This window comes from Rousettus aegyptiacus, unplaced genomic scaffold, assembly GCF_014176215.1.
Source record: "Rousettus aegyptiacus isolate mRouAeg1 unplaced genomic scaffold, mRouAeg1.p scaffold_m13_p_2, whole genome shotgun sequence".
In the NCBI taxonomy this organism is placed as follows: Eukaryota; Metazoa; Chordata; class Mammalia; order Chiroptera; family Pteropodidae; genus Rousettus; species Rousettus aegyptiacus.
In genome coordinates, this window is record NW_023416295.1 from 172,993,519 (window position 1) to 173,007,071 (window position 13,553).

Genomic DNA, 13,553 nt, shown 5'->3' on the forward strand with positions numbered 1-13,553 from the left:
ACAGGCACTGACACAGGGACAATAATTATCTGCAGACTGGGAGCCCGACGCCCTTGGCATCCTGGAGCCCAGCCCCGGGCCAAGCCGCGCGGGGTAGGGGAAAGGTGTCTGCCGCCTGTCTGGAGTGGCGGAAGGAGTCGGGGCGCGGCGAGGCATGCAGCGTGCTGGCACTAGGGGGAAGTGGGGGGGTGGGGGGGTGGGGGGTGAGTCTCAGCACCTGCTGAGTGCTCCACCTCCTTTCCCCGTTAACCCTCAGGGTAAATGTGACGCTCCCAGTGGCACAAAGGAGAAAATTATACCCCCAAGAGACAAAGCAACGTGCCCAGGACCAGGGCAGGTAAGTGCGGCTCCCACTGCGGCCCCCAAGGGTAGCGAAATGGGGCTCAGTTTCTGTCCCTTGCCCAAGGCGCCCCCCGCCCCCAGCCGCCTTGGACGTGAATGATGAGAGCCAGACGATCGTGCCCACCGACTCGGGGAGAGCGGGGAGGACTGCAGGCAGGAGCGGGGGCCGCCCGCCCGGTGAGGAAGACGTATGGATGCGAGACGGCTCCCACCGGCTGGGGGGCGGAGGGGACCCCAGTGGTATTGACTGTTGATCCATCACTATGATACACGATCGCATATGTCACAGTGAGACACAGATAATCTGCTTCACGCTGCTTCTGAGCTCCTGGGGGGAGCAGGTTGTCTGAGCACCTCGATGCCATGGTGATAGACGTCACGTTAATGCTTCTGCGCGCGGAGGGGGCGTTTCAGAGGCGTCGTCTGCGCCTCTAGGAGTCTTTTTACGATTTGGCATCGGGAGGCGGCCAAGTGCCGGGCCACCTCGGAACACGGACACTGTCTCACCTGTGCTGCCCCCCCCGCCCCCCCCGGCCCCCTCCCCGGCCCTCGGAGACCTCCCACTGCAGCCCGTGCTGCAGTCTGCAGCCCTGAGCCCCGGAACTTTGCTGCCTCTGGGCCTGGGTCCTACCTGTGGCCTCCGGACCGCCCGAGGCCTCCTGTTTGTCTTCTTCACCTGACTCCCCTGTGCCGAGCACAGCGCCGGCACCTAGTGCGTGATCGCTAAACACTGGTGCCCGGATGAATGGGCGTGAGGGGTACAGTGCCTTCCTCCTAGGCTTACTGCGAAGGTGGATGCCTAAGATCGAGACTGGCACAGAGCGGGCTCCCAAAAGGCCTCGGGAGGATGGCAGGACTCTGGGGTGGGGTGGGTTCACACTCACCCACCCCAGGCAGGCTCCTGGGCCGTAGAGCACAGACGTGACCGGAAAAGAAAAGGCTATGGCGCCGTGGGTCATCGTGGAGCTTCTGAGCCGCTGGAAGCCACTCGGCCTCCTGGGGAGAGGCACCGAAGGGCCTCCGGCGGGGAGCCACCGGCCAGGCTGTGCTGTCAGGGCCTCGGGGACCCGGGGGACAAGGACAGGTCCACGGCACATTCAGAAACCGTCTTTCCATCACAACTTTCTATCTCCTGTCACCCAGGTGGGAGACAAGCAGTGAACTCACTGAACTTGGATCCATTGGGTTCTCCCCCTCAGGCCCTTGGTGGGAACCGTGGACAAGTGGGTGAAACAAGGAGGGGAGGGTGCCGGCTCCGCTGGCCTCCCCAGCATCCACACCAGGCACTGGCCTCAGCGGGCGGAGGCGGAAGTGACAGAGCCCAGGACAGGAGAGCAGCGACTGGGCCTCAGCCTCGCAACAACAGCAGTTCAGGGCCGTTCCCAGCGTGACACCGTTCGGATGCTCTTAATCGCCGGATCGATCGGATCCTCACTGCGGTCCCGCGAGACGTGTACCGTAACACCTCCATCTTACAGACGAGGACACCGAGGCACCGGGAGGTTCCAATGAAACTTGCCCAAGGCCACACCGCTAAGCAGCGTGTCCAGGGGAAGCGACTGTGGGGACGGCCCCAGCCTCCGTGCTCCTAACCACCGCTCCAGCCCACCTCAGTGGCCGGAGTGTGCGCACAGCAAAGAGGAGGACCCCGGGGAGGAGGCGGCAGCCCTGACGGGGGAACCGGGGAGGACCGACGTCCCTCGCAGTCTTGAGGCGCCTTGTTGTCCACATGACGACGACTGCCGTCCAAACCGGACCTCAACTGCTGGCCCGTTCTCAGACGAGTTCCCAGCCATACTTATGAAGCACCTACTGTGTGCCAGGCAGTGGAAGCACAAAGCGTGAGACACAGTTTCGCCCTCAAGGCTCTGCCTGTGTAGGGAGGAAGCCGGAACCCCACACAGACTCGCACCTGCGGGGGTGAGGGGGTGAGTGAGCGCGTGAGTCAGTGAGCGTGAGGCCCGGGCCTGGCCGATGCGCCTCTGCACGTCCCCCTGCCCCCCGCCCTCGCCCCCGGGGTGCAAGCAGATGCACAGGAAGCAGAAGTGCCCCGGGAAGGGGCCCGCTCTCCTCCCTCCCCCCGCCGTGGGAAGTCGCCTCCTTCCTCCCCACAGGCTCCAGCGCCACGAGGAGCCCACCAGGTGGAGGGGCCCCCTTATTATCACCCTCTGCACTGGCCAGTGCCTGAGATCCAGAGCACGCCCCGTCCTCGGGGCACCCACTACCCGGGGCTCCAGGAGCGGATAGACCGGCTCCTTCTATGCCCTTCCTCGAGGACCCCTGCATTGGAGGGCGAACCCCCACCCCTCCCAGCAAACCCAGGTTTGCCTTCGCGGTCCCCCTTTCTGCACCCCGCTCGCTCTGGGAAGAGCCCTGACCACTAGGCCCGGGCCATGGTTTGGTCCTGAGAACCAGCCGCGACCCAGCTGAGGGAGACCATCCAATTGTGGGCTGGGCCGGCCCACAGTGCACCAGCCTCTCTCGGGAGGGAGTGAGCTCCCTGTTACTGGAGGTGTGCAAACCCGCCGGGAAGCTCTGCACCTTGCATGCTGCTGCGAGCTTCCTGCCCAGGCTGGAAATCTGACCCGGCCCATCTCCAAAGTCCTTTCTCAGCCCCGGCCGCCCTGTATTTCTTCCCGTTTACTATTCGAATCATGTATTGCCTACTTCGGTCCTCGCGGAAACCTGGGGGTGGGGGTGCCTGTTACCGCTCCTATGTTACAGACGAGGAAACTAAAGTCCAGAGAGAGCGAGCCACCTGCCCAAGGCCACACAGCGAGTAAGCACCGGCACGAGGACTCGAACTCCTGTGACTGCGCTTTAAGTCGCTGTTCCGCCGGTCGCCCGGTCCCCCCAGCAGGGCTGGTGTTACAGCCCTCATGCTGCAGACTTAGTGATGGAGAAAAACAGAGTCGGGGTCACGGAGGGGACCAGAGGCGTACCTGGGGCCAGGGGCCAGGGGCCAGGGTTTTCCTGACCGTGTACCCGGAGTTAGAGACGACTCTCCTTGCTTCTGTGGAGCCAGTGCCCCCTCCCAGCCCCCGCTACACTGGGAACCGTCCCCAAGACCTGAAGCACCCAACGTGGCATCATCCTCAGCATTTACTCCACGCTTGCCACATGCCGAGGCCTTGTTAGGCTCAGGCCCTTGGTACGCTGCGTCTCTGATTGGCAAGCAGGAGGCCAGGTGCTGGAGGCCCTCGGGGGCAGGCGCCAGAGCCTCAAAGTTCCTGCACTAATGATGCCACCCCCTGCCCCTCCCTGCCACAATGGACCACCCCCCTGTGCCCCTCCACCCCCAGCTGTCCTGTGTCAATGGCGCCACCTGGTGGCCAGCGAGAACACCCTCGCCTGCAACGTCTTCCTCCTCCGATTGCTTCTCTCCCTGCCAGGCATCTCTGGCTGCCCAGCAAGGCCAGGTCAGGGGCTCACAGGCCACGTGAGAAAGGGGTGGGGGTGGGGGTGGGGGTGGGGTCAAGGGCGAGCGGGACCAGGAACGTGCTGTGGGAACGGCGCTCCTCCCTGTTCTAACAAGCTGTTGCGGCTGGAAACACTTCCTAAACCCCTCCTGGGGAACCATCGTTGGAGCTAGGGATTGGCTACCAGGCGAACCGGTCCCCCTGCCTTGCAGTGACAGCCATTCCGGGCGGGGCTCCCAGAGTGAGTTAGGCCAGTTAAGGAGGCAATTAGCCTCCCGTGAGGCTAGTTCATTGTCACCCCACACAGTTCTACGGTTCTGTGGGGCAGAGGGGTGCATGTGGCAGCCGCTAATTATTCAGATTCCTGGCCTCACCCCAGAGATTTAGCTCCAGGAGGCTTTGGGAGGCCAGGGGATCTGGATTTTAACAGACCCTGGCCCTCACACTTGAGAAACCACCCAAAGCACTTTCAGAGGCAGAATCCCTGGGGGCCATGGGCCTGGTGATGGGCGGCCTGGCCACCGGCCAGGGAGAGCCCTTCAAAGAGATTTGCTCCTTCTTCTCTCCCCTCTCGACAAGCCAGCATGGTGTCCTGGGACTCTGGAGCAAGCCCCCTCAGCTCTCCTCACCTCCTAAGCCCGGGGGGGGGGGGGGCACTTTCCTCAGCTACAGCGCGGAAGGCGGTGAGTATCCGCCTCCTGCCGCGTACGGATTGGAGGAGCCGCTGGAGTGACAGAGGCGAAGGCCCTTTGCGAAGAACGAGCTGGGGGTTGGAAGCAGCTGTCCCGCCAAAAGCCTTCGCTGAGCCCCTCTCCTCGTAGGTTTCTTTCCAAGGGGCTTGGGCAATTCACCGAGAATGACAAGGGTCTGGCACGGGGAGATGGGGCAGGTACAGCTCCCGATGGTGTGTCGTTACGAATGAGGAAATCTGTGGAGGATGACAGTTCTGGGGGACACTGGGGAAGGGTGGGGCGTGGGACCAGAAGAAGGGGCAGGAGAGGGGGCACCTCCAGGCAGAGTGGCGTATGGTCTTGGATCTGGCCCCCTTAAGGCTCCAGAGGCAGGTGCAGGGGCAGGTGGTGGCAGGGGACTCTCCCCAGGGACTGCCACCAGCTCCGCTCATCTCCTGCTCCCTCTTCTCCGCTCTGCCCGGCGGGGTCCTTCCTTCCAACTTTCCTCCCCACCGCCCTGGGGCTGAGCCAGCTCCCTCAAACCCCCATGGGAAACCTGGGTCACAGTCCGGAGGCCTTAGGTTCATAGACGGCAAAGAACCCAGGCCAGTGCCTCCAATCCCCGCAGGAGGCCAGAAGCCCCTCCGGTGACGCACAGGAACTCTGGGTCACACGTTCCTTCGTTCCACAAACCTCTCTGGGGCATTGCCCGGGGCCAGGCCCTGTCCCCTCGCACTGTTCATCTAAGGCAAAGTGTGACGCCTGCATGTCTAAGCCACAGTTCGGCGGCGGGAACCCAGCGTGAGGGGGACAGGAGCCCAGAGCAGGCTGAGCCTGCCGTGGGAGCCGAGGCCACGGCACTCACGAGGGCGTGGTGAGGGGCTCGCAGGACTGGAAGAGGGAGGCCAGGCAGCTGGGGCAGGAGAGGGGCCCCCGGGGAGCCGGGCCGGGAAGGCCTCCCTCCTCCCGCCCTCTCACGAAAACCCCCTTCTGCCTCCAGTGCCAACAGTCAGATAATTAAACCCATTTATTTTTCTGATAAAAAAAAAAAATTACTGGTATTGCAACTAGTACCCATTTCTACTGTTTTCCCCTCACATGCGCAGCTGTTCGGGGCACATTGGCTTCAGCAGCTTCCTGGCCGGCCTGGGAGCCCGGCCTCACTGACGGTGCCCGCGGTTTCCGAGTGGGAAGTCTTTCCCCCGGAAGGCACCCCGTTTGGGAGTTAAGTGACTTCTGCATTCACCGGAGTGACACCTCACACTCCACAAACTTCCCTCGACACTGGAGAGACACCACGGCCCTTATAGGACCCGAGATCTCCAAGAGATTGGCAAGAACCACAGTCAGTTCTTTGTCCGGATAGAAAAAGGTTAAAAATCCGCTGAGTCTCGCCCTTTGCATCTTTGGACCGTGATGCTTCCCCTGGGTCACAGCAGAGGAGCAGCGGCCAGAGCGCCCCAGGGCCCCACTCAGCAGCCTCCGCCCTGGAAACTCCCCCACCTCTGCTGAGGACCAAAGGAAAGTGTTTTCAGGCATTTTTCATCTGACTCGGGCCAAAGGACCCGCAAGCGGCAGCCGCCGCCTTCCTGGCTGGGAGCCGGTGTCTGAGTCACGGCTTCCCGGTGCCCTGCCGGCCATGGCTTTTCCTTTCTTCTCTTCCCACAACTCTCTGCCGGTCAGCACCTTCTGGAAGATGAGACGCATACAGGCCGTGGCCATCCCGGAGCTGCCCGTCGGACCCAGGCTGGGCTCCTTGCGGGATGCAGCTGACCTCAGAGTCGGGGGGAGGCCCTTTGTCCCTGGCCCAGGGCCTGGGCCTCACTCCTCACTCACAGCCTTTCCGCCTCCTCTGACACCCCAGCCCCACTGTGGGGACCTGACCACTGCTGGGCCTGGGTGCTTTGGGGGTGTGGGAGGTGAAGGCCCAAGGAGCAAACGGAAATGCATCTCTGCCAGATGTTGAGCCCCCCGTCCACCCTCTCAGCCACCCTGCCAGGCAGGTTCTATCGGAGATGGGGAAACAGGTTCAGAGAGGAGAAGTCGCTTTTCTAAGGCCACACAGCCATCGAGGGCAGACCTGGGGTTTGAGTCCCGTTCTGCCTGCGCACGAGCACTGCCTTCTGACAGCCTTTGGGGGTGTCTGCGCTCCTGGGCTAGACCGCGAGCCCTCTGCAGCCATGTCTCCCCTCCCCCACCCCAGCCCTTCACCTGCTCCACCTGCGGCAGCCCCCACTTCCCAGGTGGTGACACCTGCATCTTTGCAGATGCTCTGGCCAAACACGGGGATCTCCTGAACGAACGAACAGGCCAGCAGGAAACTGGGAGAAGAGTCCCTTAACACCCGGGCATAAAGGGCCCCGTGGCGCCTTCCAGTCAAATTACTAAGAGGTAGATAGGGCTCTGCTTACGGACTTGTAGGAAGTAGATGTCAGACTCCGGGAAACGGAACCTGGCCCTCTGCAGGAAAGAACTGGCTGGGATGCAGAGTCTTAAAGCAACAGGGAAGTTGGCCTCAGAATGGCGTTCAGCTTTCGATTCAATGCCGCAGGTGGCTAAAGGGGGCCCGGGGTCAGGGTTCTGTGCGAAGAGCCGAGGACACAGAAGAAACCAGACACTGCCTCCCCCTTTCGCTTTCTTTCCCCCGGGTGGGCAGCCGCAGGATCCGAGATTCCTGCTTCACAGACATCCTCCCAGGGACACAGGTGTGAAAGCCGAGGGGGAGGGGAGGGCCCGGGGGCCGGGGGCCGGGGGTGAGTGGGCCGAGGCCACAGCTGTGCGTCTGGGCCAGGTGAGGAGGGTGGGCGTGGGAAGCCTTGGCCGCTCGGGGGAACGTGGGGAGGAGCGAGGGGTCCCCGGAGGTGCGGGAAGGGGGGGACAGGCTCAGTGGGCCGTCTAGGTCGCAGCCCCTCTCCACGTCTCCACGGGGGTCCCCCCCTCTGCTTTCTCTCCTTCATCCCTTCCCTCCCTCCCTTTCTGGCCCTCATTCCACCTGTGAAGGGAGGCGGGGTTCTCTCCAGCTCGGGAGCAGCCCCAGCCCTGGGCCTTGGACATACTCGGAGTTTGCGCCCCAGGCCCTTCTCCCGGTTCCCAAGCAGGTCTCTGTCCTCCCCACGGGTGGGGACAGGGGTTTGTGGCCACAGGCTCCCTTTCTCCCTGGTCCTGTTCATTCCCCAAGCCGGCTTCCAGGCCCTTCCCCACGGAGGGCTCCTCCTGCTGTAGCCCACTGGTGCCCAGTGTGACATGGCCCCCTTCCTCATTCTGGACAGATGCCTCTTTTCAGGTCCCCCATTTCCTCCAAGTCGGGGGTGGGGCCGACCAGCTGTTGGTCGGTCCTCCCACACTATGCCCCAGAAAGCCCTTCCTTCCCCTGGGGGTGTGGGAGCTCACCCTACATGGGTCCTTTTTCTCGATTACCCGTGATGCTGACTAATATGTACTTCCCATATGGCCAAGCCTGAGTTCCTCCCTTCCCTGGAGAGTCCCATCAGATGGCCTGTAGGGACTCGGACTGCCTTAAAAGACCCCCTCTCTGTCCCCTCCACCCCACTCTTATACCAACCCCTTGCATCCTTGGCTGAGATCGTCCACTGGCCATTTCGATTTAGAGAAAGGCTTCCTCAGGCTCTGGGTGAGGAAGCTCGAAGTGTCGGCAAGGATGACGCTCAGGCAGTAAGCACGGCCCAGGGAGGAACTGGAACCACCTTCGCGCCACATGCATCAGAGAAAGACCTAGGGTTGGGGCAAAGGGCTGCATCTGATGAGGACCCGGGGGCCTGCAGGCCCTTTACACACGTGACCTCACGGCCCCCCGTGAGGGACACGGTTCCCCTTTGGACCCGGGCTGAGAGGAGCGAGTGAGCCACCGAGCCCCTCTCTTCTCTATCGACTGCCCGCTTACAGCACAGAGGAAGTCGGGGTTTGAGGCTTATGCAATGTCGCGGGGCCTCTCATTGAAGAAAATAACCAGCGATCACAAAGCCACACTTAGATCAGACGGTGAACATTAACGTCCCCTGCTAATGAGAATAGAAATCCTCCAGTTACAAATTCTAAGAGGCCGACAAATACCATAAACATTACGCCATTCAGGAAAGTAACGGGATAGTCCGTGTTAAGCACCCGGCCGCCTCTGGGACACATTCCCTGTGAGGGCGCACACTCTCGTCGCCTCTCTGTCCGACGAGGATGCCGGGGGATTCTATAGAGAGAAGACAGACGGGGACCCAGTGTCCTTCACGCATGAGCAGTAAGAATTCAGGGCAGGTCGAGTTTTCCCCTGCAGAGACCAACCTTAAATGCAGCCTGGGTGGACGGCTTCGCGGCAGGTGCTTATCGGGAGTCCTGTGACATCTTGGCCAGTGTTGCTATTTCACGTCCTATCGGCGAGACGTCGAAATCTTTTTTTTCCATCACGTTCACTGACTTGCTTTTCTTTATTCATGGCTCCTGGGGATGCTCCCACTGATGAACGAAGAGGAAAAAGAAAAGAGTGGAAAGAGAGAGACTTAACTAACCGAGGTTAACACGTCTCACAGTTGTAGACGTTACCGAAACGCACGGCCATGGGAACACTCTGCGATTACATACTGCGCTTCGGTGGCAAACACCACGTCAGTTTTGACCGGAGGGCACCGACCTAGCGGGCACGTGCAGGCAGACGGCGCCAGGCCACTCCTTGGCCCTTCCGGAGAGGGCGCTCCGTGAACTCCTGCCTGTTTTCCATCTCGCTCAGAAGGCCCAGGCTTCCGGAAGCAACCTTCCCGGGAGGCGTGACCTCTCTGCCTTGGAGGAACTTGAGTCTGGACTTGAAGGCAGGAGACCTGGGTTCAAGGCCCAGCCTGCCACTCGTAGCCTTGGGGCCTCGGGCAAGCCCAGGGCCCTCTGAGCCTCACCTTCCTCCTCAGGGGGATGACAGCAGTTCATAGTGCCCCGCCCGGAAAAACAGATGGGGAGAGGAGCGGTCATAAAAAGCGGAGGACTGCCTGTCACCTGCGAGAGCCCCTGGCTGGCTATGGGGCCGTCCTCCCTAGTAAGGCGGCCGGCTTCTGTCTGGGGAATACCACCACTTAGAGTTCTTCTGGGGTGACCCCAGGAGCCTGGTTTGGGGAGCTCATCTATCTCCCCAGGCATGGAGAAGGGGTGCTATTTCTGAATCGAGCTTTCTGAGGCGAACTCCAAACCGGGCTGTGGTTTACCAGCAAGCTGGGCCCCAGAATCCCCGCCGCCCTGGCCTGCGCCCGCCCCTGCCCACCCTGGGCGCTCTGCCCACCGGCCGTGCCACATCGGCAGCCGGGCTGGAGGAGGGGAGCCGGGGAGGCCTCCTTGCTCGGTCTCCTTCAGGCATGACGGGTGATGGAAGACTCCGCCTCCAGCCGTCAGAGCTCCAGCCCACACTTTGCCTCCCACTCCAACGTGCTGGACCCGGTTCCTTTTCATCCCGGCATCAAACGTCTGTTTGATCAGCTTTTCATCCATTTTCCTCAAATGTGGCGATTTAGGGATGTTCTGAATCTTGCAGGACTGTATGCGTTGCACCCTGGCAATACATTGGTGTGCCTCGAATGTGACTTTAGGGGGGTGCCCTGCTTTCTTCCAACTCGTCTATCCCCTCACCCTCCACCCCCAGGCCCCCAGGCTCCCTGGCTCGCCTCCTTTGCCAGATCGGGTGGAGATCTGGTGCCCCCTGGGGGTCAGATAGGTAGAGCAAGGGCAGGAGGGGAGGGGTTCGGCGGGGCAGGGAATAAGGTGGCATCTCTGTCCTGACGTCCTGGATCCCACGGCCCTTCTGCTCAGCCTTCATGACAGCAAAGGAGGTTGATTGAATGCTGGTTAAGTGTTCTGCACCCCACGTCTTTAGTGATAAATAAGCTTTCTCATTTGGTAGCAAATCCCAGTTGTACACAGCATTTTTTTTTTTTTCCCAACCATTTTCTCCCTTGAGCACAAAACCCTGTAGGGCTGGCAGCTCCCAGGGATCTGAGAAGCTGTGCCAAGTTCACAAGTTACTGGCAAGGAAGGTCACAGATTGATTAAGTGATGGCAAAAGCGAGGGGCACCGGGGTGGGGAGCCTGTGGGCGTCAGGGCCAGAGAGCGGCAGGGGGCGGGAGTGGACCCTGGACCAGGGCTCAGGATGGAAGCCCTGAAACTCCCAGGGTGAGGAAGGGTGGGGCCCAGCCCGCGGGTAAACCACAGCCCCGTTTGGAGTTTCAGGGCAGAAACCCAGACCCAGGGAGGGGTGCTGAGGGGCAGAGTGAAATCAGAGCTCAGCAACGGCAATAATCAAAGATTTCAGTGAAAGAGCTGACTGCCCGCATCCTCCCACCCCAGATGTATCTACACCCTCAAGCTCACCTACAACCTTCCTCACTCTTCTGACTCTGCAAACATATAAAGCATAGAGCCTGGGCTTGTTTGTTTGTATTTGTGCAATCAGGTTTTTATTCAGATGCATGTTGCGTGGGGCTGGTGGGCAGGCCAGCGTGGGGCAGCGCAGCCTGCTCCTGGCCGGTCAGCTGAGTGTGTGTGGGGGGGGCGGGGGGACGAGGCTGCCGGAGGGCAAAGATCTGGGGGAGGAGAGGAGGCTGCCTGCGGGGGGGGGGGGGGGGGTTGGGGGGGAGAGGAGGCGGAGGAAGCTAGAGGGAGGGGCGGGGGTGGGGACAGCCTGGCTACATGGCTTCAGGGAAGCCGAGGTTGGGGGGGCACAGGAAGAACAAGGTGTTCCTGGAAGTGGAGGGGGGAGAGGGTTGGGGAGGATGCTGGGCACATCAACTGGCTTGGGAAGCTCGATTCGGAAAAGCGCCGCGTCATAGAAGGCTACTGTCAGGTGCCTTTCTAACCCATGAGCTCGCTTGGCCATGGGCACCACAGGGACGAGGTCTGGGAAAAGGAGGGAGGGAGAGGCAACCGGGTTCACTAGGAGGGCTGTCCGCGATTCCCCGCTGAGCGGCAACTCTCGCTCACCTCCGCCGCCCCCTCCCCCGGGCGGGACAGAGGAGATGGGGAGAGCCCCTGGCCCAGGTCCGGAGATGATGGCAGAGGACGGTGGTGGCTGCGGGACCAGCAGTGAGGACCACGGCTCCGGCTGGCCTCTGCCCCCTCAAAGAAAGTCCTACTGAACATAGTGGGTTGAACCGTGTTCCCAAAAAGACATGTCCAAGGCCTGACCCCTCATTCCCATGAGTGTGACTTTATACGAAAACGGGGCCTTTAAAAAACCAGACAATTAGTTCCTTTCATCTCGAGATGAAATCATCATGGATTGAAGGTGGGCCCCAAATTCGACGCCTGGTGTCCTCATACGAAGAGGAGGGGACGCACAGAGGCACAGGAAGACAGGCCACGTGAGGACAGCGGCAAAGACGAGTGATGTTGTTCCAAGCCGAGGCCGGGGCCACCAGAAGCCGGAGGAGGCGGGAGGGACCCTTCCTCAGAACGGCCGGTGGGAGCTGACACCTCGATTTGGGACTGCTAACCTCTAGAACTGTGAGAGAACAGTGTCTGTGGTTTTCAGCCACTCGGTGTGTGGTGCTTTGTTATGGCAGCCTTGGGACACCACTGCACTGAATAAAGAAAGCGAGCAAAAAAGAAAAAATAAATAAAATAAAAAGAAAGCAAGGATCAATTGCAAGAAGGGTGGCTCTCCTTAAGAGGAGGCCGGCAAGCGATCTAACACCTCCGAGACCACGCCCGAGCGACCCTTTCACCATGAAGGACCGTAGGAGGGAATTAGAGCGACCTTTTATCGTGAAGCTACGTGGCCTTGAGAAAAGTCTGGGCAGTAGAGAGGAGCATGACACCTTTTGGACTCCGCGGACCTGGGTCCGGATCCCTGCTCCATTGCCTTCCCCTTTGACTTGGCCGTAATTCACTTCTCTGAGCCTCAGTTTATCATCTGTGGAGCGGGGATGATAATCCCGCCCTCCTAAATTTGTCAGGGTTAGACAAGAAGGCACACATGAGGTCCCAGAATGTGCCTGGCTACTCACCACGTCTGAGTAAGGAGCTCATTGAATACCGGTTCCTCGCCTCTGAGTAAAGAATAAGTAAATAAAAATAAACTCCAAAATGAAATTAAGTTCATTGCGAAATTCCTAAATCTGGATGTATCACAACTTTCTTCTTCCTTTATTTGAAAACAATGAGGGTTTTTTCTTTTTTAACTTTAAAATGTTTATTAAGAAATTTACATATGGTAAAATTCACTCTGTGGTCCACAGTTCTCTGGGGTTTGCCAAAGGCATAGCGTTGTGCAACTGCTACCACAGTCAGTATAAAAAACATTCCGCTTCCCCCCTCCCCCCAATCCCCTCCTCTGCCCCACTGCGGTCAGCCCCTCCCCCAGGGCCCAGCCACCGCTGGTCGGTTCTCCTTTTGCCCTTTCCGGAGTGTCACAGACATGAAATAACCTGGCAGGGCTGATGTGACGCTGCCCCAGAAGTGAGGCTGTAACAGGTGACGACTTGCTGACCTTCCGCCTCTCCTGCTCCCTCTCCTTCTGCCTCCAGCTCTCACTCGCCTGCTCCACCTGCTCTGCTACGATACCGTGAGCTGCCTTATAGAGAGGCCCACGTGGCCAGGAACTGAGGGCAGCCTCCGGCCCCAACAGCCTGCCGGGAACTGAACCCTGCCAACAACCGCGCCAGCGAGCTTGGACGTGGGTCCTTGCCCCGCCAAGCCTTGAGGGGCTGCAGCCCTGGGGACACCCATCGTCAGAAGACTCAGCTCAGCTGCACCCAGTCTTCTGACCCACAGACACTGTGAGAGCATATACCTGTCTGTGGCTTTAAGCGAAGACGTTGGTTTTTATTTGTTACACAGCAATAGGTAACTAATACAGCATATAAAACGCCTGGCTCGTGGCATGCACTCAGTAAATGACCCACGATACCCATTCTGGATACACAAGAGGAGTTCGAAATGCTTAGGAAGTTGAAGAATGTAAACCTGTTCGCCAGGCTCTTGACATGGCCCCTGAACCATGAACCTGGGTCTTTTGCCGCTTTGTAAAGTCATAAAACAAGTGCGTTGACATGAAGAGTCCAGAGGAGAAAAACGTGTACTGTGTGCTACCACTGCATGGGGCGACGCGGGGAGGGGGTCCAAGTGAATAGAGGTATT